At 37.9% G+C, this 26,561-nt stretch overlaps 1 protein-coding gene and 1 long non-coding RNA gene across 3 annotated transcripts in view; one reads left to right on the forward strand and one right to left on the reverse strand.

Moving 5' to 3' along the window:
• The window catches only part of C2H8orf34 (chromosome 2 C8orf34 homolog), a 220,264-nt gene that overhangs the window by 172,878 nt on the left and 20,825 nt on the right, over window positions 1-26,561 (forward strand). The window lies entirely within an intron of this gene.
• LOC106030667 (uncharacterized) lies at window positions 18,892-25,917 on the reverse strand. 2 transcript variants are annotated; one of them, XR_007168403.2, is made up of 4 exons: window positions 25,281-25,917; window positions 24,637-24,728; window positions 23,865-23,964; window positions 18,892-20,634 (listed from the first exon to the last, which is right to left on the reverse strand). It is a non-coding gene; the product is annotated as an uncharacterized lncRNA (long non-coding RNA). The 2 variants fall into 2 exon arrangements; XR_010829712.1 differs by lacking the exon at window positions 18,892-20,634 and having other exon boundaries at window positions 23,457-23,964.

Consider the following 26,561-nt stretch of genomic DNA (forward strand, 5'->3'; position numbering starts at 1 on the left):
TTCCTAGCCATATGTTTACGTCTTAGTTTTTAAATGCATTTACTAATTCAATGATGTAAGGAAATTGTACTCTCAATAGTACTTTTTAATGAAAAAAATACAAACATTATATCTCAGTTTATGAAAATGCATGTAGCTTGTCTAATAAACAGCTGTCTTTCTTTCAAAAGCCAATTTATTTAGAAAGAAAAAAAAAAGGTTGTTATAGCCATATGAGATTCTGTTGCTTCTTTTTAAGAGCTTCACACCCTTGATACATTATCTGGATCATTAAAGCAACCTTACTGTATCTCTATTCATTCCAATAACACAATAATATTAATAGATTCCCTTCTCTACTGCTCATATCAAGTAACTTTATCATTTGGCATTCTTAACGGAATGACTTCTTGCTAGCCCAGTGTTTAGCTCTGAGATTTGTAGGTCTAGCTGAGGGAGAAATGGGGAAGAAATTTTCTTTTCAGAAGTTATTAAAATACAAACAATTTATCTGGAATATTATGCAGTGGAAGATTTCTCTGAGGAAATCCTTATCTTGAAAACTTAAGTAAAAATTTAAAACCATTTACACAGCAAGCAGCTGTACTGTTCACATACAGTATTAGCAAAAGCTTTTGGCCCTGTGGGAGTACGCTTCCTAAAAATGTGACTTTATTTGCAGCTTAGGTCTCTTTCTCCTGAGTCAGTAATCACAAAAGAGAGAGGGACATTTGTTTCCTGCTCCCTGGAGTATTGCTTCAGGTATGCCTACATTTCAGCTACAGAGATAACTAGCTGAAAGACGGGGAAATCCTATACTGCAACATTTAAACTCAGATATGTATGAACAAAATGAAAGCTAACGCGTTTATGTGACAATACTATTTCATTGCTCTGGCTGTATATGGCCATACTTTACATTTAACCAAATGATCTATTAATGTAAAATACAGAAAAGCTAACCATGAAATTATCATGCTTTGAGTAACTTTCTATGCCTAGCTCCAGACTACTTCCCACCAAAAAAAAAGATGCCTAAAAATAGACATTTGGAGGCAGGTAGCCCTTCGTATGCTTACAGAAGTTTGGTTCCCCTTTGCTTGTGGCCCTTGACTCTGTTTGGATTAGGCAGTAGCTAGTTAGGCAATGAATGTGCATTGCTTTGTAGATGTTTTTGTCCTTCACACTTTTAGCTGAAAGCACAAAAGCTTGGGGTCAATCTAGAAAAGTTAAAACAAACCACTGCTCTGACATTAGCTAACTTAATGGGATATTGGTGAAATGTTAGCCAGATTAATTTTAGTAATTTTTGTTACCAAATTTCTGGTTAAAAAAAGTCACATTGTTGTAAGTTAGAATTCTCAAACACGTGTCTGTTCTTTATAACTTTTGGTTGCACTTTTGTTTCCTAAGATAAAACTAAAACGTAACCAAATAGAACCTAGTTTTAAGGCATCATCAAGTGAAAACACTGTAGTGGATGTTAAGTTCAGTTCAATTAGCAAAGAATTCTAGTGGTGTTTTTACTTACACAAACAGAAGAAATGTATAAATTTGACCTTATTGAGAACTGTTATTTAACCTACAAAGTTCCACAAATATCTCTGTTCCTGGAAAATGGCAGTAATTTAATGACTAATTTATGATTAAGTCTTCTATTGTAGAATTTGACACAATCTCCAACTAATGTATCTTTTATTGTATGAACAGAATCTGCGTATTCAAGCTTCATGTGTTACTTGTGATTAATTATTGGCCAATTCTTGACAATGCTTCTCGATTTGAAACAAGTGGGTAGAATTACTGAACAAATGTTTTCTGTAGATTCATGGACCATTTTCATGGATTCATTTGGGAGCATGGTAGGGATGGAATGTTGTTCTGAGTTGTGAGACAGAAGAAACCTTCTTTTTGCCCACCAAAGACAACTGTATTACAACACTAAGGAGACACCACAGGAGAGCAAACATAAGTCGTTCCTCTTGTGACTTGACTGCTGAGCTACTGATCTAACCAGGGTCCTCCTCTTCCAGAAATGTGCACATATGTTTGACTACAGAGAGAGTGTAATAGGAAATGGATTTGGAAAGAGCCTCAAGATATCATTTAGTTGCTAATCTTGAGGCAGCATAACTCCAGCTAAACCATTTCTGACAGATGTTTGTCTACTCTGTTCTGAGAATGTCTGGAGATGGAGAATTCACATTCAGGCAACCCATGATGCTTCCTTATTCTTATCTTTAGAAAATCATGTATCCAAGAGCTTGTGCTTTTGTTTCACAGGACATGGTCTTCCCCCTTGAATGTATTCTTCACATTCTAATTGCTTTCGTCATGTTTCATCTTTGATAACATTGAGTTCAGATGCCAGCCAAAACAATGTAGTGAAATACTGGCCCTGTAAAATCTTTTGATTTTTTTTTTTTATGATTTAAAATGTGGCCCAAATTTCACACAAGTGACATGGATACAGTTACTGAAGAAGCATTGCCACAGACCATGAGGTTTGTCAAACACTGACAACAGGACTTGTGCTCTGCAGGGTGCTTATGTTGCTGCTCTGAGAAGCCCTGCTTTTGCACTGGAAATCACACATGATGAAACAGCAAAGGGTCATTGAAACCTCCATGCTTCAGTCATTGTAGTTGTCTCCAAGAATTGCATGAGGAATTCATGAGTGAATTTCAAAAACTTGCCAAAATGCTCCCTGGGGCCTGATAAGTACCGTAATTCAAAATCTTTCCATAAGTGCCTCCAGAAATCATTCTGTTCCTATTGATGTGTGTAATCCAACACCTACACACCCACAACTCCAGGTTTAATAAAGTGTGGGGCCCTTTAGCTGAGATTCCAAAGCAACTATACTTCCTATCCCCCCAGGTGATGCTATGTTTCTGTGTCCAGAACACATTATCTGTTATTGACTTTTCATCTGGACACAGATCTTGCAGAATTTAAAATATTTTCCTATGAGTATGTGTTGAAAACATCTGATGGGCTTGCCTAGCGTATTGTGATACATAGGCCTTTTGGGAGAGACTGTAGCATCAACCTCATCCATAATTCTCTGTCTGCTCTACCCAAAAACAGTAAGCTATTTAAAAGACAGAGCTAAAGCTTTTGAGGTGAAAACATAGTCAAAACTCCAGATAGAGACGTATACTCACTGTTTCCCTGTAAAAGCAATTAATTCACAATATGACAAATTAAACTTTATCTTCTGGCTCTTGTTCTATATGCTAAATGTTTGTAGAGAATAATACAATGTTCAAATTCTGAGGCACTGATTTTTTCAGCTTTCAGAACAAGTTTAACTCATTTAAGAAAAATAAATTTTGTAGCCTGTAGATTTTAAAGTATGAGATGATAAATTCAGGAATGTGGAAATTTTAATTCTTGTATCCACACAAAGTAACTGTGGTCAGAACGGTTTATATGGGACATGATCTAACTCAATGTAAAAAAAAAAATAAATACAGTATCTTTCTTTTCTCTGTTCCGCTGACAGGATAAGCTACCCTTCAACGACCCTTCATAATACTTTTAACATTAATTATGTCCTTGATCATGATTCAGAAATCTGAAATCCATGACAAGTGTCATGCAATGTTGGCCTTATCTGTCGTATATCTGACAGCCTTATCTCTTGTAGAAGATACAATAAGAGATTACAAATAAGGAATAAGCTGTATAGAGAATATGGGATAGTGACATGAATTTTTGCTTGATTTCAACTTCTGATGAGGTCATGTGAAATATGCTTTTGGCTAAACTGCTTACCTGCCCCCTGATATTTTTCTGCTCTATGGTAAGTGTAGTTATAAAATGGTATATAAAATGCATTGGTCTATTAGAATAGAGACGTCAAGATAAAATTTTATCCTCTACCTACTGATACAAAGAAAATGTTTCTATAAACCTTTGTGTAGATGTTATTCACTTCCATGACATAGTTTTTGCTATATCCATTCGAATGGTCTTCCATTAATTGTAACATTAATACATTCTAAGTTCAAAAAGCCAACTCCTTTTTGTTATGTGAAAAGCATCACCTCCAAACTGCCTTTCTGTCTTCTTTAGAATGGGTGTTGGATTCTCTGTTGGGCAAACTTGTCCTAGCAGAGTGTGGTCTCCCAGCTGTTCCATCCTCCTGGCATACTGAAGGATTATCCACATCCTTGTCATTGTTTACAACAGATTCTGCACTGTATAGTGAAGTTCCGGCTCTTGCTGTCCTTATGTTTTATGAGCTTGGAAGTCATCCAGTTTTCTTCTTGGACATTTATTAAATATCATATGAAAATTTTAATCATTCTTTCTGAAATATGTCTTCGGGGGATAGGAGAACTTTGACATAGATTAATTACAGGGCTACAATTTTTTCATTAGGAATATCTGTTCTCCTTCTTCCCACTGCCCCCTTGTTAAATGTTGTTTGAAGTACTTAATTGAGGTGGCAACTCTAAACCAAATTTAGTATTTTTGAGTATTTATTGGAGGCAACACTAGTTTTTCCTCCTAGTAATTACAATGTACCACTACCATGGGATTTTGGGGTGAATTAGAGTGATAACTGAGACAGAACTGAAACTTAAGTTGGCTCAATTTACAAAAGGTGCTTAGGAGCAAGGGGCATCTTCAGGTCATCCCCCTGCCACCTCCTGCTCCCAAATCTTTTAATATATTGCTTACTGAAGTGGAACACAGCTGTTTGTTTCTTTCAGCAAGAGGGACAAGACTGCATGGATATATGTTTCATTGGTACCTTCGCAAGCGAGGAAATACTCTCCCTCCCCTCCTTGGGACATTTATTTCCAAGGGGAAGCTGAGATCCATTTTCCCAACTTTGCTTTTTGGTCTGAATGCAACTGTGACAGGCTGTTTATAAGAATGTTAAGATACTTCACATGTTTTAAGATTTGAACTACCATGCTCCTAATGCAGTGCAGACAGGAATAGTATGCTATTATTTTCCCTATTTGTTTCATGTTTAAGAATTTTGGGGAAAATATGGATCAAACTCACAAGATGTCAAAATAATTTTGTGCATCAGATGGTACTGATATGGAGATGCTTGAGTTCAGCTTGTTGATCAGGCTTGACTGACTGCCATACCTCCCACCCTTAAGAGTGCCACAGGCAGGTTGCTGATCATGCAATAGGTCTATGATTGCCTAATATATATATATATCATGGTAGAGTCCTATATTTTTCCTTCCATACATTTCCTCTCTTATAGAGCCTAATTGCTGATTTTGGTATGGTCATTGCCATAACATCGAGTCTCTTATCTCTTAAACAAAAAAGGGGATACCAGGTAATGCTGTTCTATAAGTTCTGAAGTGTGGATGCTGGGAAGGGACCTACGTGAACAATGTCTGTATAATGGCACAGTCTGAACTGGCTTTATGTTTAAATAAAAGTAGGTGAAGTAAAACACAGCTTTCCTTTTGAATAAGAAAAACTTATTTCCATTAAACTATTTGGGAATTTCAAGAATAAGATTGTGGCGATTTTATGAACAAAATACCATTTACAAAACATGTTTTGACCTTTTCAAATGTCTTTTTTTTTTTTTTTACACAATCAGATAAAATTATGGATTTGTTGAATTTTATTTACAGTGTTGTATTTCTTTAATTTTAACAAAAATATTTCAAAGAAATGTGAGTCTTTTTAGGAAAAATTTGCCTACTTGGTAGCATTCATCTTATGTTTGTTACTGTAGGTTTTCTATCTATCTGTCTGTCTGTCTGTCTATCTATCCATCTATCTATCTACCCATGTCTTTGCCATAGCACTGAATGAATGAAGCACATGTGAAACAAACTTCCTCTTCCAGCATATTGGACTTTATAGCATCTTTGCAATTCAATACTTTGATGATGATGTATTGTTTTTAGAGAAGCTGAATTTTATTATATGAAACATATTCATAAGATCTGTCAATAAAAAATCCCTCATTTATGGTTTTTGTGCCAACAATTGGCCTACATTTTAATTTCATACCCAATGATGTCATACGAATACTGCAGTGTTTTGTTTTATGGCCTTCATGTTTTTTCACTATTGGAGAAGTTTGATCACAGTTCAGTTAACTGTCAAATTTATTTTTTTCCTTAGCTAACTAACATTTAACACTCTCACAGGCTGCTGTGAAGTTTTACAGAGACTGTTCTTCAATACATTCTTCTTCAATGAAAAATAAGTAGTCTTGGTTTATATTTTAGTTTGTTAGATTTAGTTTAGATTGTTTTAGTAGGAAATCACATGCTTCTAGATAAGAGGAATTTTCTAGGCTTTCCTTGTTTGTTTGCTTCTTTTAATTACTCAGATGAATAGCATGTCAGTTAGCCACACAGAATATGTAGCTGAGTGTCAGCTAACATTATGACAGTCTTTAAGGTAGTAACAGTTTTTGAAAGGTCCAGAGTGCCTTTAGGTACAGGCAACTGTGGGCATTTGCCAAGTGTACAAGACTGAAGGGCAGTGAAACCTGTCTCGAGCTCCACAGGGTTGTGTATTTTCCTTCCTTTCAGTGCTACAGATTCTTCAAGTTCCTCTCATCTAAAGCTGTTGTAATTGCTTTTATGCTATGCCTTTTTTTTTTCTTTTTTTTTTTTTTCTTTTTCCAAGTCTGTCTTCAGGGGGGGGCTTGTCACACTGAGCATTTCCTTTTGTGTGTTCACAGAGAAAGATCTGTGCATGCGTTGGGAAGCAAAGGGAGTTTGTCCATGCATGTTTCTCTGTGTACATATGGATATTTCTGTACATCTGTGTATTGTTGTCTTTTAGAACAAGTGGAACTAGGTGGGCATCTCTGTACACCGGGATGGGAGGTCTCCACATTGCTCACAGTGAACATCCAGGCTTGCCCAAGTTCGTGGTCATACATTTCTGAAGGGCCCGTACCACTACCCCTAGGCTACCCCATCACTGTGAAATGAAGCCCTTCTTGAGTAAGCAGATATCCTGGTTTTGTCTGAGATACAGTTAATTTTCTTTTCAGTGGCTGGTGTTTTGGATTTAGGGGAAAAATACTGTTGATAACACACCGATGTTTAGTGGCAGAGCAGTGCTTACACTGAGTTAAGGACTCTTCTGCTTCTCACACCACCCTGCCAGCGGGGAGGCTGGGGGCGCACTAGGAGCTGGGAGGGGGCACAGCCAGGACAGCTGGTCCAGTGACCAAAGGGATGTCCCATACTATATGGTGTCATGAGGAACAATAAAAGCTGGGGGGAACTGGCCAGGACAGGGGGAGCAGCTGCTGCTTGGGGACTGCCTGGGCAGTGGTGGGTGTTGAACAATTGCATTATGCGTCACTTGTTTTGTGTATTTGTATTCATAATTAATTATTAATATTTTTCCCCTTTTTTTGTCTTATTAAACTGTCTTTATATCAACCCATGAGTTTTACCTTCCTCCTCCACTCAAATTTTCTCCCCCCTCCCACTGTGGAGGTGCTTAGTTGCCTGCTGGATTAAACCACAACAGCAGTTTACTAGATAATTTGGGAAACAAGAGATCCTCAGTGAAATCCTTTGATGCCCCCCAAACTACTTTTGTCATAGTTCCCTTGCCCTGTTGACAGCACTTCTGTGTCCATCTGACACTGGTGTCCCAGGAGGGTGCCCTGTTACTGTCCAAACCTGAATGTTTCTGTTTTAGGTTTGAGAATAGGCTTAAATCCACAAGTGAGAGGCATTGTTCACACCCTTAAAATGATACCATTTAATGTTTTCTGTGCTGCTGCGAGGCAACTCTCTAGTTCTGGACAGGACTGTGAGAGGGCATTTAAAAATGCTTTCTGAAAACCATCTATCTGTGGGTGGTTAGATGCTGATGTGCTGAAATGCTATAGAAACTGCGTCACCCAGTCCCACAACTTGACTTGAAGACAATATTTGCCGTAATACAGTCTTGACCTGCAGAGCTTTCAAACCTGCCCTTTACTTTGTGCCTTCTGTACAAAGAGACATCAATTTTCTCTTTTGTGAGGGAGGGAGTAGTTATTCATATGGTGAGAGATCCTCTAACTTTACAGAATGAAGAAATCATTTTGTCAATCGCAGTGGAAAGCAATATGTATGTCACAGAGAGGACAAATACTCACCAGTATATTATACAGGATTCTAAATTTATTACATACTTTTAAATTTTTGTATTCTAAAAACTCGTTTTTGATATGATTTAAGATTCCTATAGTGAAATATTTGGAAATTAAAGCTTTTCTTATTACTTACATTGCCTTGAAGTTGAAATTGTTGATTTAATAAAATATTCCCTTTCTTTATATGTTGTTTTGAAGTTTTCTATTTCACAGAATAGCTTCGAGTGACTGGCATATGGCTATATTTCAGAAGAATGAGATTTAGATAGAGCTAATGTACAAGAAAAAATGTATAGATATGGTGATTAATCTACCACTATAAAATTTAATACTTTTTTTGTGTGTGTGAGGATTGGAAAATTAGTTTCTGAGCTGTAGCCCAGTGTAAAATCAAAACAAGTAGTGTCCTTTGACCCTTTTGGAAAGTGATTGTGTATTTCCAGTGATGACAGCCAACACCATTCTTTGATTTATAGCAGAGCAACTTTCATTTAATATTGACCATATGGCAATTTTCACCACCTACATTGTTCAAGACCTATGTCAGTAGCACACAAAACAGTGAACCTTATTCCCAGGCAACTCCTCTAAGACAGAGGATGCTGCATTGTGGCATATTGATTGATAGCGCAAAGCAGTGATAATTAGATCTCTCTGAATTCTTTATAAGTGGGATCTAGACGTTTGAAGCTTATTGCATTATTTTGACACTATTGAATTATCAAATATAGCAGCTTCTTTTCAAACTGTGTGTTTGAAATACCTGATGACAAAGAGGTGTCATGAAACAAGTTTACATAACATAACCCACAGTCTTATCTTAATTTATATTAATAGTTTTAATTTATACAAGAAATGGGTGGGGAGACTGGGGGAATGTTATTAGTGGGGATCCTTGACTCTATACCTCAAGTCTTCAGATGGGAATGTCCCAGATCTTTTACAATAAAAAATTTCCTCCTTCTAATTTATCATTTTACAGCTGTAATTGCTGTGCTGCATGTTGGAACAAAACTGAAGGTAGGAACACTTAACCTAGAATTTGAAGAGGAAAGGTTTTGTTCTGATTTGTAGAAATACCATTGTTGTAATTCACTGAGGTCAGTAACTTTCCTGACATGTAGTATGTAGGTGGGTGTTGTTTTACAGGCGAAGGGAGGTCAGTTTGGTATCTGACTGTCCTGAAGTTATTTATACACTGGTTCCATGTGGCCCATTGAAAAGGAAAATTCTTTTTTCCATCTAATGATGTTCCTTCTAGACATGCCAGACATCTTGATGTAGGCACATGCTGCTCATGTATTTGTCCCTTTTATTGCAACTTTTTTTGCTCTGCCCTTCAGTTGACTCATTCAGGATTTTATTGAATACCTAAAGCTCTGTGAGGCTTTATAGTGTCTGGCTCTGCGAACTTCTCCAGTTTGACTACTTAATGGCCAGTATGCTCATCATCAGGCCATCAGGGCCTGTTCTGTTGATAGTGGATCTATGCCAGCTACTGCTGTGAACCTACCCCTTCACTTGTGCCAGACCTAATGTTTCCATGGCTGTGTGCTGACCAAGGCCATGACCTGAAAACTACCATTGGCTTTTGTCAATCCTCTTCAGACAGATCCTGATCCAGTGCTATTTGTATTTGAACCAGCTCCAGGTTTCCATAAACCTCAGTCCCGTCTTGGATCCAAGCTCTAAAAGTCATGAATGCATTGTAGGTAATGAAATTGAAGTGGAAGGGTGGCAGGGAGAAAAGCCAATGTAAACAAATAGTACATATAAATAAACAGTAAAACGAAATGTGGACAAAATGGTCAGTACACATTCTTTAAGATTGCAAGTTGTCATCTGGTCACAGCTCCTTTTGAAATCCATTATGAACTCCCATTAATTGTACTGGGAGTTCTGTCAGGTGATTTCTGATCTCATAATTGCTTCCATAATGGAAAATAGAATTAAGTGATAAGAGAGAGAGCTCAAAACACATTTACTGTATCTGCGGTGATAATGGATTGCAGTCATGATAGAATTGGAGGAAAAATAAGTTCTGGGAAGGACATGAGTGGTTATTTTTGTAGTCAAGGAGAAGGAAAATAAACCAACCTGATGGAAAAAAATTATGCATGTTCAACTCCTTCTACCTCAAGAATGCTAGTAACGATTGTCCGTGTACTTCTTTGGTCTCAGTAAGACTCAGGTTCCTTTTCAGACATTCAGTTGCTCACAGGTCCTGTACACTGAACTGTCTATTGATGTAAACAAAAAGGGCTGGCATTTGGTTTTGAGTAAGTATCCTTTACAATGGGTCTTATCAAAATTTACTGAATGTCTCTACCAGATGTCACAGAAGGAATTCACTAATGACTGTTAGGTCAACTGAGCAGCACCTCCCTGGACTCCTGCTCCTCATCTCTCCAGAACATTTATGTGTTTAGCTTCCGTGAATTAATCCAATTGGTGATTTATTTGTTTATTTATTTCCCTCTTTTTCTTCTTTTTCTCCTTTTTTTTTTTTTTTTTAGCTCAGTTAGGTACTTTTTTTAGATACATCCCATTGGTTGTATATTCATTTCAGCCACATACAATCATAATGGTTTGCTCAAATATTATCTGTAATTGTATACCTTTATTAATTTTATAAGGATGAAGCACCTTCATTAAAAGAATCTCAGTCCTGTCAGAGAGTTGTCAATAACTTTATGCTCCTAAATATATGACTTGTAAAAGCGTACTTTTTAAAGTGTTATTTATGTTTTGTTTCATATTAATGTAGGTGTAAAAAATTTTTAAGGCATTCTGCCTACATTTACAAATAAGTAATAATTTCTTCTTGGAAAAAGAATCTTAAACTCTATACAACTAAATAGGAAATTTTTTATTAGGCCAAATTATGCCTGTATAAATGTAACATATACTGACTTCTTCTGTGCTAAACACCAGTGTTTACTGGCTGCAGAAAGACACAATACCGTGATGAAAATTAAGTTTTTATTTATTTATTTATTTATTTATTTATTTATTTTTATTTTTTATTCCGAGTTCTTTGCAATCATCTATCCTCTACAATCAGATAGGGCCACTTTTTACTGCCCTTGGTGGAATTGGCTGATTAGAGAAATACAATTCTTAGATTGAAGTGATGAGAAAGAAAACTATGAGCTGTAAACCAACATCACTAAAACTTTAGGAGTTTCGATACTGGTTTTCCAGCAGTGGGATTTCATATCTTTTGTTTTCAGATTTCATTAGTGATCTGGGACTAAATAAAAAGAGAGTGACTTCTCTTTTATGTCAAGAATGTTTATCACAAAATCACCTCACAAAAGGGAGAAGAAACTACTAAAACCATTATTAACAATCATTACACTTTTTATTGCATATACTCCTTAAAATATAATAATTGTCTTTGGGCAATTAAAGTGATACCTAGAGCATGCTGGTACCTCTATTTTAAAAGATTAGGAAGTCTAGATCTTGTTTACTTAAAAAAATCTTTATGTTGAACACATGAAGTTGGAAATAATGTTTGTTTCACTGAAGTTATAGAGACTTTCCAAAATTGTTTGACCCTTTATCCAGAAAGGAAGAGAGGTTACTTTACCTAGTTGCCAATCAGATGAATAATTTAGTTTGCTTAGCTGTAAAACCATTCAGTGCATTGAAAGATTAGCTAAAAGCATCTGGAAGTTCTCCAGGCCTTTTTTTAAAAAAAACAATTTCACCTATTTTTAATAAATTTTAGCATGGCACTGTCTTCTTTACAATTAATGAGCAGGAAAAGCAGCTATTTCTGTTTGCACTTCTCTGATATGAAAGAGTCCCTGAACTACTTCTGCCATCAGTTTGCTTTTACCAGTGGAAGTTGTAAATAAGAAATTTTCCAAGTGACTTAGTAGAGGGCTGGGTAGTGTTAAATGAAGTGGACTTCTCCATAGTCTATCAGTTCTCAAGATGGTAGAACAGGAAATAACTGTTGCCAGAATTAATCCCTAATATACTGTCTGTCTGTGGTGGAAAGGATGTAAAAAATATATGAGAAGGTGTAAATTAGGTCATTTTTTGAGTCATTTCTGACTCAAAAAGGATCAGAAACTCTCCTTGTGATTTGCAGCATCATTTTCAAACTGATGCATCTGTGAGCATCTGGACAGAGCACAAGTGTAAATAAATCGTGGTAGAGTAATTGTCTCACAGAGCTGATTGCGACTGGTCAGAGCACAAGTAACAACGAGTCTCTAACTTAGACCTGGTATCTCTTACCACTTCTCTTTTGAAGATGTAAAAGGTTGGTGGAATGGCGCATTGTGAGATATGGTGAAGTGAGGAGTGCTTGTACGTGAAGGTAAAAATACTTTTTTAAACTGTCCTGAAATTGCCATGATACCTTCTTCTCTCCTGTTATGATATCTCTCTTAGTGTCTTGTGATAGCCCCGCTTCATCAGTCTCTTTCCTGTTGCAGGAAGTCCCAACCACAGTGAAGGCTTTAGGAAAAGCTTTGATTTATTTTATTCTGGTTTCTGCTCATCATACTTTGCACACAGATGTTGATGTTTCACAGTTTGGTACTTTTAAAATGATGCATATTAAAACACAATACTTAAGTGCATTTCTCCAGTGCGTTTTCTCCACCATCCCTACAGAGTGGAGGAGTGAGCAAACAGTTGTGTGGTACTTAGCTGCCTGCCGGGTTAAACCACAACAGGCCCTGCCCCAGTGTCAACAAATACACTCAAAACATACTTTTCTTGTATGTAAAAGCACTGAGAGCACTGTGTGCCTTGTGGGAAATGTTTTGAAGTAATCCTTGAGGAGATGTAAACTCATTTCCCAGAATGATGCTTAAAAATAGATGCGTTGGATGAGTAAGAGGTGTCTTGACTCACACGAAAGCCACAGATTAACCCTTTTCCTCATTCTCCACTCATGTTGACATTCCTGCCTCTCAGATGTGTTTTTTCACAAGTCTGTCAGATGAACATGCTGAGCACTTCTGATTTACAGGACACACCATAGCTACAGGATCTCAGCCCAAGGCCAAGGATCTTAAATCTAAGTGGCACTGTTTATGTGCTTGGGAAGAACAGAGCTGGAAATTAGTGAAAAAATTGCAGTTTGGTTAGTCTTTTCCTGTTAGTGTATCTTCCCTGCGTCTAAGTGCCTTCATCTGAAGTAAATTGGCAATCAGGAAGACTGGACCCTTGCTTTATCTACCAGTGGGCTGTGCCTCCATATGAAGCCCACGTGCAAGAGGCTGGGGATACTGCTGACAGACCCATGCTGTGGTCTGTGATTCTCACTCAATCATAAAAAGTATTCAGTGCAGTCAGTGTATTGTCTTTTTAGTCACTTACTGCTTATTGTTAATATCTGTTTATTATCCAGTTATCTGAGTAAGTGACTGGCAGTATATTTTTGAAAGACATACATAGTTTGCATAGCTGTGTAATCAGCTCTTGGTTTTGTAATAAATGGTATGAAGGAAGTGAGGGAGGAGGAAAAGACGCATGGAACAAGGACTCCTGTCATACAAATAAAATATGGGCCTGGTATAGTTTCAGCCACAAGCTTTCTGTAGGATTCTCCTGCTATTACAAGAATCAAATGTGACATTTCTTGACAGTCACTTTGGGTTGAGATTAAAAATTCTTGCAGCAGTACTCACTGAAGTATTGCAGCCCACTCACAGTAGGTTTGCTGTTGTTAATGTATTTCCAGTTTTTTACAATTTTGTTGCAATTTGTAGTGGTTGCAGGGTGAGCTGGATTGGAAGTGAAGATTTTTTTTTTTTCCAGGTAAAAAATAGTAAATAGTGGTTTTGTTAGCTTTGTTAGCTTTTTTTTTTTTTTTTTTTTCACACTGATCTGATTCGTGGTACAGTTCTGGAAGTAGCCATGCTAATGCAGTGCAAGGATTGAAGAGTATACATCCAGCCTCCACATCTGACTGCTCAGACGATGGGCTTAATGATTGTTCCATAGAAAAGGAGTAAACTGAAGGAATAACAAATTGTGACACGAAGAGAAGAGTGATTATTCATCCTGGGAAATTGCCAAGGCTGGTTTGTCTTTGGTTACCAGTACCATTGTACATGATCATGCTGGTAACCAGGCACACCATGATAAGGCAGTGAGATATCTTGGATAAAGCAACAGGGTTTTCTTGTCAGAGGTGTGTTTGAAGAATGACTCTTGATCAAATTTCACTTAAATTTTTCTCATAGTAACTGAGAATTTAACTGTACTTAAAGACATAGCCTTTTTGCTGCCCATTAATACAGCACCTAACTCTGGTTTTAACTGGTGTACAACATTAGAAAATCATTTCATATTGAAGTCTATCTGTGTTTTTTATATCTCCCACAGTATATTCCACATATTTATATTTTTATTAGAAAATGTTTGGCTTTTGATGGCTGATAATAAAAGCAGAATCAAATGAAATATGGAATGTGTTTTGGCTGCAATAATAATTCAGGTGGAAGCCCAGTTGGTTTTAGAGTTGTAACCCATTCTACTCTCATCCAATGGTACCCTTCTCTACCAATGGAAAAAAACCTCTTTTGGATTTGTGCATTTGTAGATAGCATATACAAATGATTTTATTTTATTTATTTTTTATAAACATGACAGATTTGAACATTTCAATACTAAGAGTAATAACAAAGTGATAACAAATAACAAAGTTTTATCTTAATCTTCTACTTGAATTAAATGGGAATGTTAAAATGCTGAATTAAGTTCCACCATGGTTAGATTTTAAGCTTTTTTTTTTTTTTTTTTTTGTATGCGTTTAAAAAAATCTGACAGGTCAAATCAGCTGATACCATATGTGCTGCTGGCTCAGCCAGTGCTATCTTATTCCAAGAGGATAACCGTTAGATGAATGTCATGAGATTTAAAGAATGCAGAAGAGTTCCTGTTTTCAGCATTTTTGACTGCCTGATTTTGAGGGCTCCCTCCCTTTGGTTACCAAGGTCTTTAGAGCATAAAACAGGATAATCCCAAACTAAACTTAAACCATATTTTTGTAAGGTAACTGAAGGATGAGCCTTGCAATCTTTTTGCAGTATACCTCCAGTTACATTAAGTCTGCTTCAGCAGTGAGAAATCAGTCCATTCAAATGTCAAAATTTGAAAGTATTTGTAATCTAAATCAGATCTATTTTCAAATGTACCTTTCCATTCACAGTCTAAATATATAATATACTGACAGTGACAACCATCTTCACAGCAAGGCACTTGTACTTTCTGATTTGATTTTCACAGAATTACAGAATCATAGAATGGTTTGGATTGGAAAGGACCTTAAAGATCATCCAGTTCCACCTCTCCAGGGACACCTCCTGCTAGATCAGGTTGCCCAGGGCCCCGTTCCACCTGGTCTTGAACATCTCCAGGGCTGGGGCATCCACAGCTTCTCTGGGCAACCTGTGCCAGGGCCTCACCACTCTCTGAGTGAAAAATTTCTTCCTAACATCTAATCTAGTTTAGTTTAAAACCATCTAAACTAACCTTTTAGTTTAAAACCATTACCCCTTGTCCTACCACTATCTGCCCATGTGAAAATCATTATCTATCTTTATTGTAAGCCCACTTTAAGTACTGAAAGGCCACAATGAGGTCTCTCCGGACCCTTCTCTTCTCCTGGTTGAACATTCCCAGCTCTCACAGCCTTTCTTCATAGGAGAGGTGCTCCAGATCTCTGATCATCTTTGTGGCTACTCTAACAGGCCCACATACTTCTTGTGCTGGGGGCTCCAGACCTGGATACAGCACTCCAAGTGGGGCTTCACAAGGGCTGTGTAGAGGGGCACAATCCCCTCCCTCACCCTGCTGGCCACTCCTCTGTTGATGCAGCCCAGGACACAGTTGGCCTTCTGGGCTGCAAGCACACGCTGTTGGCTCATGTCAAGTTTTTTTTCCACCAGAACCCCCAAGTCATTCTCCACAGGGCTGCTCTCAGTGAATTTTTCTCCCAGTCTGTACTCATGTCCGGGATTGCCCCAACACAGGTGCAACACCTTGCACTTGGACTTGTTGAACCTCATTAGGTTCATATGGGCCCACTTCTCAAGCTTGCCCAGGTCCCTTTGGATGGCATCCCTTCCTTCTGTTGTGTTGACTGTGCCACCCAGCTTGGTGTCATCTGCCATCTGTTGACAGTGCACTCAATCTCACTATGTCATTGTTAAAGATTTTAAACAGCACTAGTCCTAAGATGGACCCCTGAGAGACACTACTCATCACCGACCTCCACCTGGACATAGAGCTGTTGACTGCAGCTCTCTGGGTGCTGCTGTCTAGCCAATTCTTCGTCCACTGAATACTCCACTATTCAAACCTATATCTGTCCCATTTAGAGATCAGGATGTTATGTGGGACCATGTCTGAATAGTACAATAATACAGTAGATAAGAAAATTATTCTTAAATTGAGCCAACATAGTTGTTTTGAATTTGTGGCCTCCCTGATATTGTTTATATAGAAGCTATGGAAAATAACTATATTATGAATCACTGTTTAAAGTATTTTTTTGAATACCATGTTATTGAATTCCCCATGGAACCTGTCTGGATTATAACAACAGTTTGTTTCCTACCCATTATCAACAAAATCCAACAGAGATCATGGTAGACTTCTAGTGACCTCTTCTTATAACAACATCAAAACTATATCTATCCTAATTGACAGCAAATTAAAAAAGGTTTATCTCAAATTTGATGTGGACTTTGGTTAAATATCCTCTTAAAAAAGCCTCATTTATACTTAAACTGTATAACGGAGCAACAAAGTTTAGTAGTTCAGACACTTCTCCTGCACAGAACACAGACCTTTTATCAAAACTAGAGCATTAGAAATACAAACCAGCATTGAAACTGCTGTTTCTCAATTTTGACATCAACACTAGCATTTGCCAAGAGAAACTGTAGTGATCACTGTGAAACTATTGCCTGTATTTCAGCTATGCTAAGGTTCTGTCTTTTATCTTTGAATCTCTGCAATAAGTATTCTTAATTCCAATGACAGCAATGAGAAATTTGGGTATGGGATCAAACCTCATCCAAAAAGATTTTCATGTACTTCTTCTCACAGCCTCACAAAAGGACACTATTCCTTTAATAGATGTCACTAAATGCATACATAGATTATCTCAAAACTAATAGAATCTCATTTTCATGTCCCAAACATACTGTGTTAATTATGCAGACCCCACTTTAATGAATGTGCACATAAATCTTGAATTTTAACAGCTCTAAGTTAACGGCTAAAACTAAACGTCCTGAATCTTTTTAGACAGAAAACCGAGAGAGAGATTTTAGCACAGATAGGTACTAAATCCAGCGAGGCCCTCAGCAACAACTAACTTGTCTTTTGAAAGACTGCAAATTCAGAAAATGCCCTAGTCTCCACTGAGCTTGAATCAAGGTCTTTCAAAAAGTGAAAGAGAAATGGTTGATTTCGATCTCTAGCTCACTCTGGTGTTTAAGATGCTTCCTACAGAATGGCAGCTGCACTTTTTTGCTCTTTCTGATGTGGAACAACATTTTGAATATGATTTTCCAACATCTTGAGTGCTTCAGGAAGCAGAATACAGAACCATTTTTAATTGATTTTTCTCTTGTCTTGTGAATACTGAAGTTTTATGAATTTTTCTATTGCTGTACCATGCAAAAGAGCTATGTCAGCACAGTTAGTGCTCTAGTTATGAGGACGCACACTTGAATGGGTTCATGGCCACTCACATTTGCATCCAACCTTTTTGAAAGGGCTGTGCGTGTTCCTACAGGAAGATTCTGTAATTAGCATTTTTTCCAGCAATTAAATATTTCACCAGAAATTCTTTGCCCTTCTCTATTTCTGAGTGCCTCAGTAAATAAGTTGGCAAGGTCTTTATTTTGAGGAGCTGAAATATCAGAGCTTGCTCTGGCAGACAAAATAGATGTATGAATGGTCATCTTCCTGTTTTATTCTGTGCCACTGGCCTTCTGCCATGTGTTTTCACTGAGCCATCACAGCTCTGGTCATGCCAAAGCAATGCAAAATTTAGAAATTATTGATGTTCCCATGTTGTCATTTCTAAATGACATTTCTAGATCACACCATTGTCCTGATCAATTCAGATTACTGATATTCAGTTGTTAATATATTCTACCATTTAGATTTCTAGATCTTATTTTTATTTGGGAAAATGTCACACTGACACATTTAATCAACTGTAAACACCAATCACTCTGCTAAGGATATAAATATTTGTGAACTGTTCTTAGGAAAAGCAATTCAGCTCTTCTGGTGAATACTTCAGAGCTATTACTGAGTCCAGTGCATTATTGCACAACCTGTGCCCTTTATCACATAGCATTGCTGTATACCCGTGCGTATGCAGTCTTACTTGGGAGCAAATCCAGTATGGATTTGAAGGCCCTTGTAATTAGTGGGTACAATGCCAGCTTTGGGGTGCTTGCTTCTGGAAGGGTATTGAGAATGTGATGTAAGCTGCCCACAGTCTCCAGAGAGGGCACGGGGACAGTTAGATGACACATGGTAAGATCTAGCTAATCGAGAAAATGAAGAAAAAGCTACCAAGAGTTTAGACAGCTATGAAAAATGCAATGCAGGGATGGGTTTTAAGCCTGCTTCTGTACTTACTGATCATCATTGCAAGGAGCTCTCTCCAACCATCTGGATCTTCAGCTTGAAAGAGGCTTCTGATGAGAATCTCTTATGCACTCTGAAAACATTGACCAGGCATCTTTTTTTGTTTTATTTAAATTAAATGAACTTGTTTGTGCCTGGTGGTCCTGCTGTATTTATTCATTTAGATAAACAGTGTTTATTATCCAACCAGTAAGTTACACGATTGTCTCTTAAGTCAGCCATCAAACCTATGGCAGAGTTTCAGACATAGCACAAATAATATGTCTCTTTTTGTATTGTACTTTGATGACAGGCTACTTGTTTTGTAGACATGCAGACCTCTGTCTGGTGAGCAGGCTAAGTAGTTGCCAGTTGTCTTGTGAAGGATGAATTATGTAGAAAACATCCTTCAGGTTATTGCACATGGATAGGTCTGAGGTCCAGTTATCTGGATGAAGATTGCCTGGATTCAATGCGCTGATATTTCTTCATATGGCCAGATCACCTACATGTAATTGTATATTTGCTGCAATAATTGTTATTGTGGTCCCAATCCCTGAAGTCTGAAGGGGAAGTTTTCTTCTTCTACCCCCTCTTCTCTCTCCCTTCTCCCCTGCAACAAAGAAAAACTGAAGAAATATCCCATCATGTCTTCGCTTCAGAAGTCATTGCTGAGATTGTATATTTTAAAAACGGAAAAGAAGTGGAATTTAATTTATTCTTCTAAGTGAAAAATAGACAGTGCTTTTATAAACAGGAAGAAGTAAGCATCATTAGGAAGCACATTTTGACTACGTACATTTTCTGAAAATATTTATATTCTGCTCTTTGGGCTTGTGATAGTACCAATGTTCAGCCTAAGTAGTTTGGAGGAAAGTTGGCTTGTGTCATTTGCTTCATTGTGGGGAGCAGGCTGGTCTGTTCCAAACCAAAAATATTTGTCCCTGAGGTTTCTGGGTAAAAGTAATCTCCAGTTGTATTACATTTGTTTCCCTTATTTGTTATGTACATATAAGACATCTGTTCATTCTCAGGTGGAGTTCACACTATGCAACAATTTAAATGACTTTTGTTTATTACTTATTGTATGTTGCACAGTATGTATGGGAAGCCTATCACAAATCACATCAATCAGAAAGGACAGATTAATGGAGATAATTGCCTTCATCAGTTTGCACTTAAACAGGGTATAATTGAGCTAATAAGATTACCCCTTTATAACAATTAGACATCTCAAATCTCATTTACTACCTTTAGAGCAATGTCCCTTGATTTAGTAATGTGCTGGAAAGGGCCGTAATTGTGGTAGTTCTATGAAAGATCTGCAATAGCTGGTAGTGACACTAAGAATATAAACCTCTAAAATATGTGATTAATTTGATATCAAAGACATAAATGTAAAAGCAGTTTTGCTAAAAAAAAAGATCTCTGTTCAGGTACAAATGGCATTCAACTGTTGTATTTTAAAATTCTTTTCACTTGGCATCTTCAGAAATACATGCCAGTTATGATGGCCTTCTGTATAAATTGTAAAGTTTAATGTACTCTGGACACTGTAGTTTTTAAAGGACTGCTGGGATCAGTCTCTGTTCTGTGCAAGTCTCTATGCTGTACCCATCATGTTGGTAAGCCTCCTTCAAACACTTGCATTTATGGCTATAACTTACATTGATGTCTTTGTAAACTGTTCTCTTTATATAGTTTTGTAAGTAGCGAGCAATGAAGTTTTGCTTGGTTTATTCTAAGATTTGTCTTTCCCTCTCTAGCCTATACCCTGCCTTCCTTGACATGCTTTCTAAATGTTTTCTTGCAGTTTTTCTGTAGGCTCTTGAAAATCTCACCTGAATTAGTCTATCATTAGCAACAGGAAGACTTATGTGAGTGATGAAGGCTGTGGGTTGACTTCAGGGAAACTAAAACACAAAGAAATCTGGGTTGAGCAAAACTTCAGGGCTTTGTAAAATACCTGGCCATCAAGGCAAAGAATCCTTTCTCTCCTTCTCATTTACCTTCTTTCTCTTCCTTCCTCCTCAATTCTTTTATTATGAAAACAACTGCTCTTTTTCTGAGAACCTGAAGATGCCAAATCTTGCTCTCCTTGGCCCTGCTCCTGCCAGTTACTCTGCAATGTGCAGGCCAGCAGAGCATCTCTCATTCAGATTCAGCAGCCAGAATGTCAGGGGGAGGCCAGAGAGCAGTTGCAAAGTCTCCTTATTTCTTGATGGAATCACAACAGTGCATCAACTGGGAAGTGTGCACTCAAAGAGGATAGTAAAATACAGTAAACCTGGTGCTCTGACAATAGTAATTTAGGCTACTGTTACTATGGAGACTTTGCAGCTACCAAATGGGACTTGGCCTTAACCTGTCACCATATAAAATTGTCAATAGTTACATTCAGAAGTACACAAATGTCTCCAAACAAAATGAATTAAACAACATCTCATCACTTGTTAATTGTTTTACAAATTTAGTTTAAGAGGGTAGTAGTTATTGCATGCCTGGTAGAGTCTGTTGGTCATGATAATGCTGGTCTTGCAGCAATAATTTCTTGGGCTGCAAGAAGCTTTTGGAAATCTTTTTTCCATGCCCGTGTACTTTGAATAGGTAAGTGGAGGTTAGCACACCGGTGGGAGATATTTGTTAAACCTTTGTGAATGCTCAGTTTTCACATAATTGAAGATCAGACGGTTAGCCCCAACTCCCATTAACTCTGAAATCAGCAAAGCTGTGTTATTTTGAGCCACTTTAGTTCCTATTGTTTGCAATCTAGCCCTCATGCTGTCCTTAAGGAAACTGGCCATTAAAGACAGAGATTAATTGGCTAATGTTATCCTGTTTACAGAGTTCAGATATTATTAAAATTGATTATGTATCTCGTATAAACACTACAGTACCAGCAGTCCTAAGACAGTACTACATTTCAACACCCCCATCTGAATGCCCTGTGGACAAAGATATAGCCACTTGTGGTCTGCAAAAAGATCTCTGCCAAAATGTCAGCTCCGAAGCAATTAAAATTTGCTGTAGCTTTGCTGGAGTTTTGTAGCCTATGTTTTTGTGGACTGTGGGATGAAAATCTGAAGACTGGTTTGTTCGGTATTTTCTGAGTTTCCTCACAATGTAATTTGAATCAATCACCTCTTTCCTTTTTTTTTTTTTTTTTTAAGTATATATAATTTAATTCCAAAACTCTATTTTTCCATTATGTTGCAGAGCTAGGGTTTCACTTTCACTAGCCAGGATTGGAATAATCTCATTTTGTCTCCCTGAATGTGATAGTTGACATCCTGAATTTATACATTTATATGTTTTATACCACGATTAAAATACATTATGTTGCATAGTACATGAAAGCACTTTAAAAGCTGATCTCATCATCTTCTCTTAAGCTCTTTTTTCCCTTCCTTCACCCATGACCCCATTCCAATGGTGGATTGAAACCAGGCTTTCTGGCTGCAGCCTTTTGAGATCTGAATTTGATCAGTGATAGAGCACTGGAATGTCTGATTTGAAGTAGAAAAGATTTATTGCAATCAGTGTTTGTGCATGCAAAGTCACGCCATCCTGTTTTGGAAGTTACCTGCTGGTTCTCTCTTCTCTCCCGCTACTCCACCCTAGTTACAGCTTACTTTAGAACAAACTACTTGCAAACCCATCTTAAAAGAGACTGCTGGTTGGCTTTTTTTTTTTTAATGATTCAGTTGAATATGTAATAATTATGATTAAAGCATATTTCACAAATTGAAATTAACTACATTTTTAGTGTTGGCCCAGGAGCAATAAGCTTCTTGTAGGGAGCCCTATTAGAGATAAGTGAAAGTTCAGAACTTAATTTCTCTTTGGTGCATTTTTGGGGGGTAGTAAATGATTTGGTTCAGACTTTCTGGCTCTATGTGAGCTTTCCTTTTGGCACAAGTTTACTTAAAAATAAAAATGCAGAACAGACAGTAGCTGCATTTCATAAACCATTCTGTTATTTCAAGTTGATTTTTATTACTATATCTAAACTGACAGAAAGAAAAAACTTGGCAACTTTGTAAGATAAATGATCTGTGATGCTTTTAATTTATAAGGAAGATTGTGATTCATTTATAAGCATGAAATCATATTGGCAATTGGCAACTTAAAAACACATTTTCACTCCTGTTGACTTCCCTATAAACCATACATGGAGTAAACAAAATGTGGAAAAATCAGTCTGTAAGAAAGCTTGTGCGTTTTTTCTTTTTCTTTCTGTAACATTATATATATACATGTAAAATATAGCCCAGCGAGGATAGTTTGTTTATGACAGAAATCTGTTTCAAAGGGCTTTTAAACACAGAGTTTATCTCACACAGAGTGAGTCCGTCTGGTTCTGCTGTCACTGTGAGCCGCTCATGGTGTAAAGATGAAATGAAACCCCTTTCCTGAAATATGGGAAAGATTCCACAAAATGTCTGTTGCTCAAAATCAATAGTGATCAATTTACTGAGTGATAGACAGTTCAAAAAGTGCCAAAAAGCAATGAATTATTTGAGGCATGTGGCCTTGCTGTCCTTTTATTGTCCCACAGAATGAGGAAAGTAGAGATAGTTAATTTTGTGTATGTCCCTCATGCTATTATTTATCATCAGCACTGGTATCATCTTAAAAATTAAAAAAAAAAAAAAAAAGCAAGCTTACAGCACACCATAACCTGCAAGATGAGTTGCTAGTGTTGTCGAAACTTATTCCAGGTTAGTTGCAACAAAAGGGGAAAGCTTTAACAAGTCTGAGAAAGAACATCCACGACAGAACATGATAGCTACTTTACAAGGTGAGCACACAACATGATGGAGCAAAATATGAAGCACACCTCAAGTACAAGCTTTTCTGAGATTTCTTTTTAATTGTCTCTTTAGAAGTGGTCTATGAGAATGAAAATCAATGAGAAGAGCTCAGCACAACTCTTGGTGTGGCTGGATTTACTGTTTAGTGAGGCTGTTGGTACAGTGACATCCCAGAAATTCCAAATGTTTTCAGGATAGGTTCACAAGCCAACTAGAAATGTGGCTATAGGTCGTGTGGGTTAACTCAGGATCCTCAGGGTTATTGTTATTAAGCTTTGACAAAACTTTTCACAGAGTATACAGAAAGCTAGATTAAAGACAGTATGTACCTCTTCAGGAGTCTGCATTAGGGTTTCTAATCTTCTACTGGTGGTGTAGACCCACATTTAGAGCTGTTTTAAACAGGCCTTTGCCAGTGAATTCTTCTGTCTGGAGAAAAAAAAAAAAGGAAAAAAAATAAAAAGATAAAATTTCCTTTATCACAAAAGAAGTCCTATTTACTGGAGGAGGAGTGAGAGACATATTTCACTGGAAATCTTCCAAACAATGACAGTTTTCAGCTATGAAACTGGAGAGTGTTTGTTTGCATTTAAAGGTGTTATGTGTTTTAACAGAATCTGGATGTGAGTGGAGGGGGTAGGCACCAGTACTCTTCATAGGTGGTGAAATCATAGAATCATAGAATATCCTGAGTTGGAAGAGACCCACAAGGATCATCAAGTCCAACTCCTGGCTCTGCAAAGAACCACCCCAAAATCAGACCATGTGTCTAAGAGCATTGTCCAAATGCTTCTTCAGCTCTGACAAGCTTGCTACCAATGACCACTTCCCTGAACACTCTCCTGGAAAAGGGGAGCCTGTCCCAGCGCCCGACCACCCTCTGGGTGCAGAACCTTTCCCTAACACCCAGCCTGACCCTCCCCTGTCCCAGCTCCATGCCGTTCCCTCGGGTCCTGTCGCTGTCCCCAGAGAGCAGAGCTCAGCACCTGTCCCTCCACTCCCCTCGTGAGGAAGCTGGAGGCCGCCATGAGGCCTCCCCTCAGCCTGCTCTGCTCTGGGCTGAGCAAACCAAGTGATTCTGCTGCTCCTTGTATGTCTTACCCTTTAGACCTCTCACAATCTTTGTAGCCCTCCTTTGGACACTCTAAAAGGCCTTGTGATTTGAGTATGTTCAGTGTAATCTCCACAGTGGCCTGAAAGAGAATCAGAACCATCAAATAATTGTTGGAAAGGCCCTATGGCAGTTTCCAGGTTATGTTTTGCACAGTTGGCTCCTGTGGGCCCTGCTCGGCTCTTCTCAGTCACTCTCTTACAGCTCCCAGGAGGCTTTGCTCCAAAATCTTCCCTGGGGAGTTCAGCTAAGCTGAACCACCTGTAGTTCCTCAGACCCTTCTGGAAGACAGGTGTGATGTTTGCCTTTTCCCAGTCATCAGGAATCCATAGGGATTTCCATGACCTTCCCAAGGTGATAGGGAGCAGCCTCACAGTGATGCAGATGGGCTCCATGGGCACCCTTTGAGGGACCCCTTGGATCTTATTTACTTAGGCCTGTTCAGATTGCTGAGGCAATCCCTAAGTTAGCTGTGGGCAGTACTTCACTTCACCAGAAGCTGGGTGCTCTTTGAGGCCTGAGGGCAGTCCCTGCCAGGAAACCACATCCTGCTACCTCAGCCATCATTATGTCCCTTCATCTTCCTTTTGCAGATGCTGTATCTCTGGATGCCTTTCTTACTGACTTCACTCACCTGAAATGTGGGCTTCCCAGCTTCTCCTCTCACTGCAATGCTTGCTATCCTCCTACATAGCCCATCCCTGCTTCCTCCTCCTATGTTTCAGCTCAGTCAGAAGCTCCCTTTTCAGCCATGCTGACCTCCTGCCACCTCCAGCCCACTGCAATGGACAGTTCCTGTGTTTGGAGGAGCTCTTCCTTGAATATCAGCTTGTTCTCCTGAGCACTTAAGGGCAACCTTCCTCTTTCCCAAGCCATGAATAAGCAAAAGTAACATTTTGTGAAGGCTGGGTCTTTTTTTCTGTTACTTATCTTCCTTGTTTCCCTCAGGAATTTTAGCTTAAAAGACAAAGAAGAAAGCAATCAGCTAATGCAAATGTAATAGGGAATAACTGCATTTATTTATTTATTTATTTGTTTATTGGCTAACCATTGAAGCTGAGCTGTAGAGGTACAAACTGGTTGAGATCTAAATCCAGCTTCAATGACACATACAGAGAAGGAATTATTGTTTTTCTTCTTCTATTTGACAATGTCCAGTGCTGATTTTAAATTGGCTACTTATTTCCATGTATATTCCTGTTATTTGGGAGGGGAACACAAGAAACACCACCTTCAAATATAGTTGAATTAAATATTCTAAGGAAGGTTCACTGTTTTTTGTTTTTTGTTTTTTTTTTTTTTTTTTTTTTGTGTGCAGAATTTGGTTGGCTCTGTCTGAAGCAGATATTTTATTACATGTTACATATACAAACAAAATTTATTTATCTGTCTGAGAGCTGTGATGCAGCTTATCTGTTAAGTGCTATGCACTTCATGTTTAAATGCAGCATCTCTTGCTTCAGGGATAGTTGCTTGTTGTCATCCAGACAATTTACTTCTGATAATTCATTGGTTTTGTTCTTAATTTATCATTGTCAAAAACTGTGATGACTTAGTATCTGCCTGAGACTGTGAGAAGTTTGGAAGCTAGTTTCCTTTATGTCTTTCTATATTTAATGGAGGAAGAAAAGTTCCTTTTTATGATGATTCAGAACATCAAAGTTACATGAAAGCTTTAAGGCTTTTTCAATGGTCTTTACGACGCGTTATACAATGCAATTTTAAATACAAGTGATGTGAGAGATGGGATTGTGACCCAATGACACAGCATGAATTATCTAACTTTCCTTTGCATTCCCAAGTGAAGTTGTTTAGGCCAGATTTCTAAAGGGTTGCAAAACCTTAAAGACTCTTCAGACAGAATACCTAGGAACACCAAGCATGAAGAAAAGTAAAATAATTTTCAGTAGATGTC

Source organism: Anser cygnoides, chromosome 2 (genome assembly GCF_040182565.1).
Source record: "Anser cygnoides isolate HZ-2024a breed goose chromosome 2, Taihu_goose_T2T_genome, whole genome shotgun sequence".
Classification (NCBI taxonomy): domain Eukaryota; kingdom Metazoa; phylum Chordata; class Aves; order Anseriformes; family Anatidae; genus Anser; species Anser cygnoides.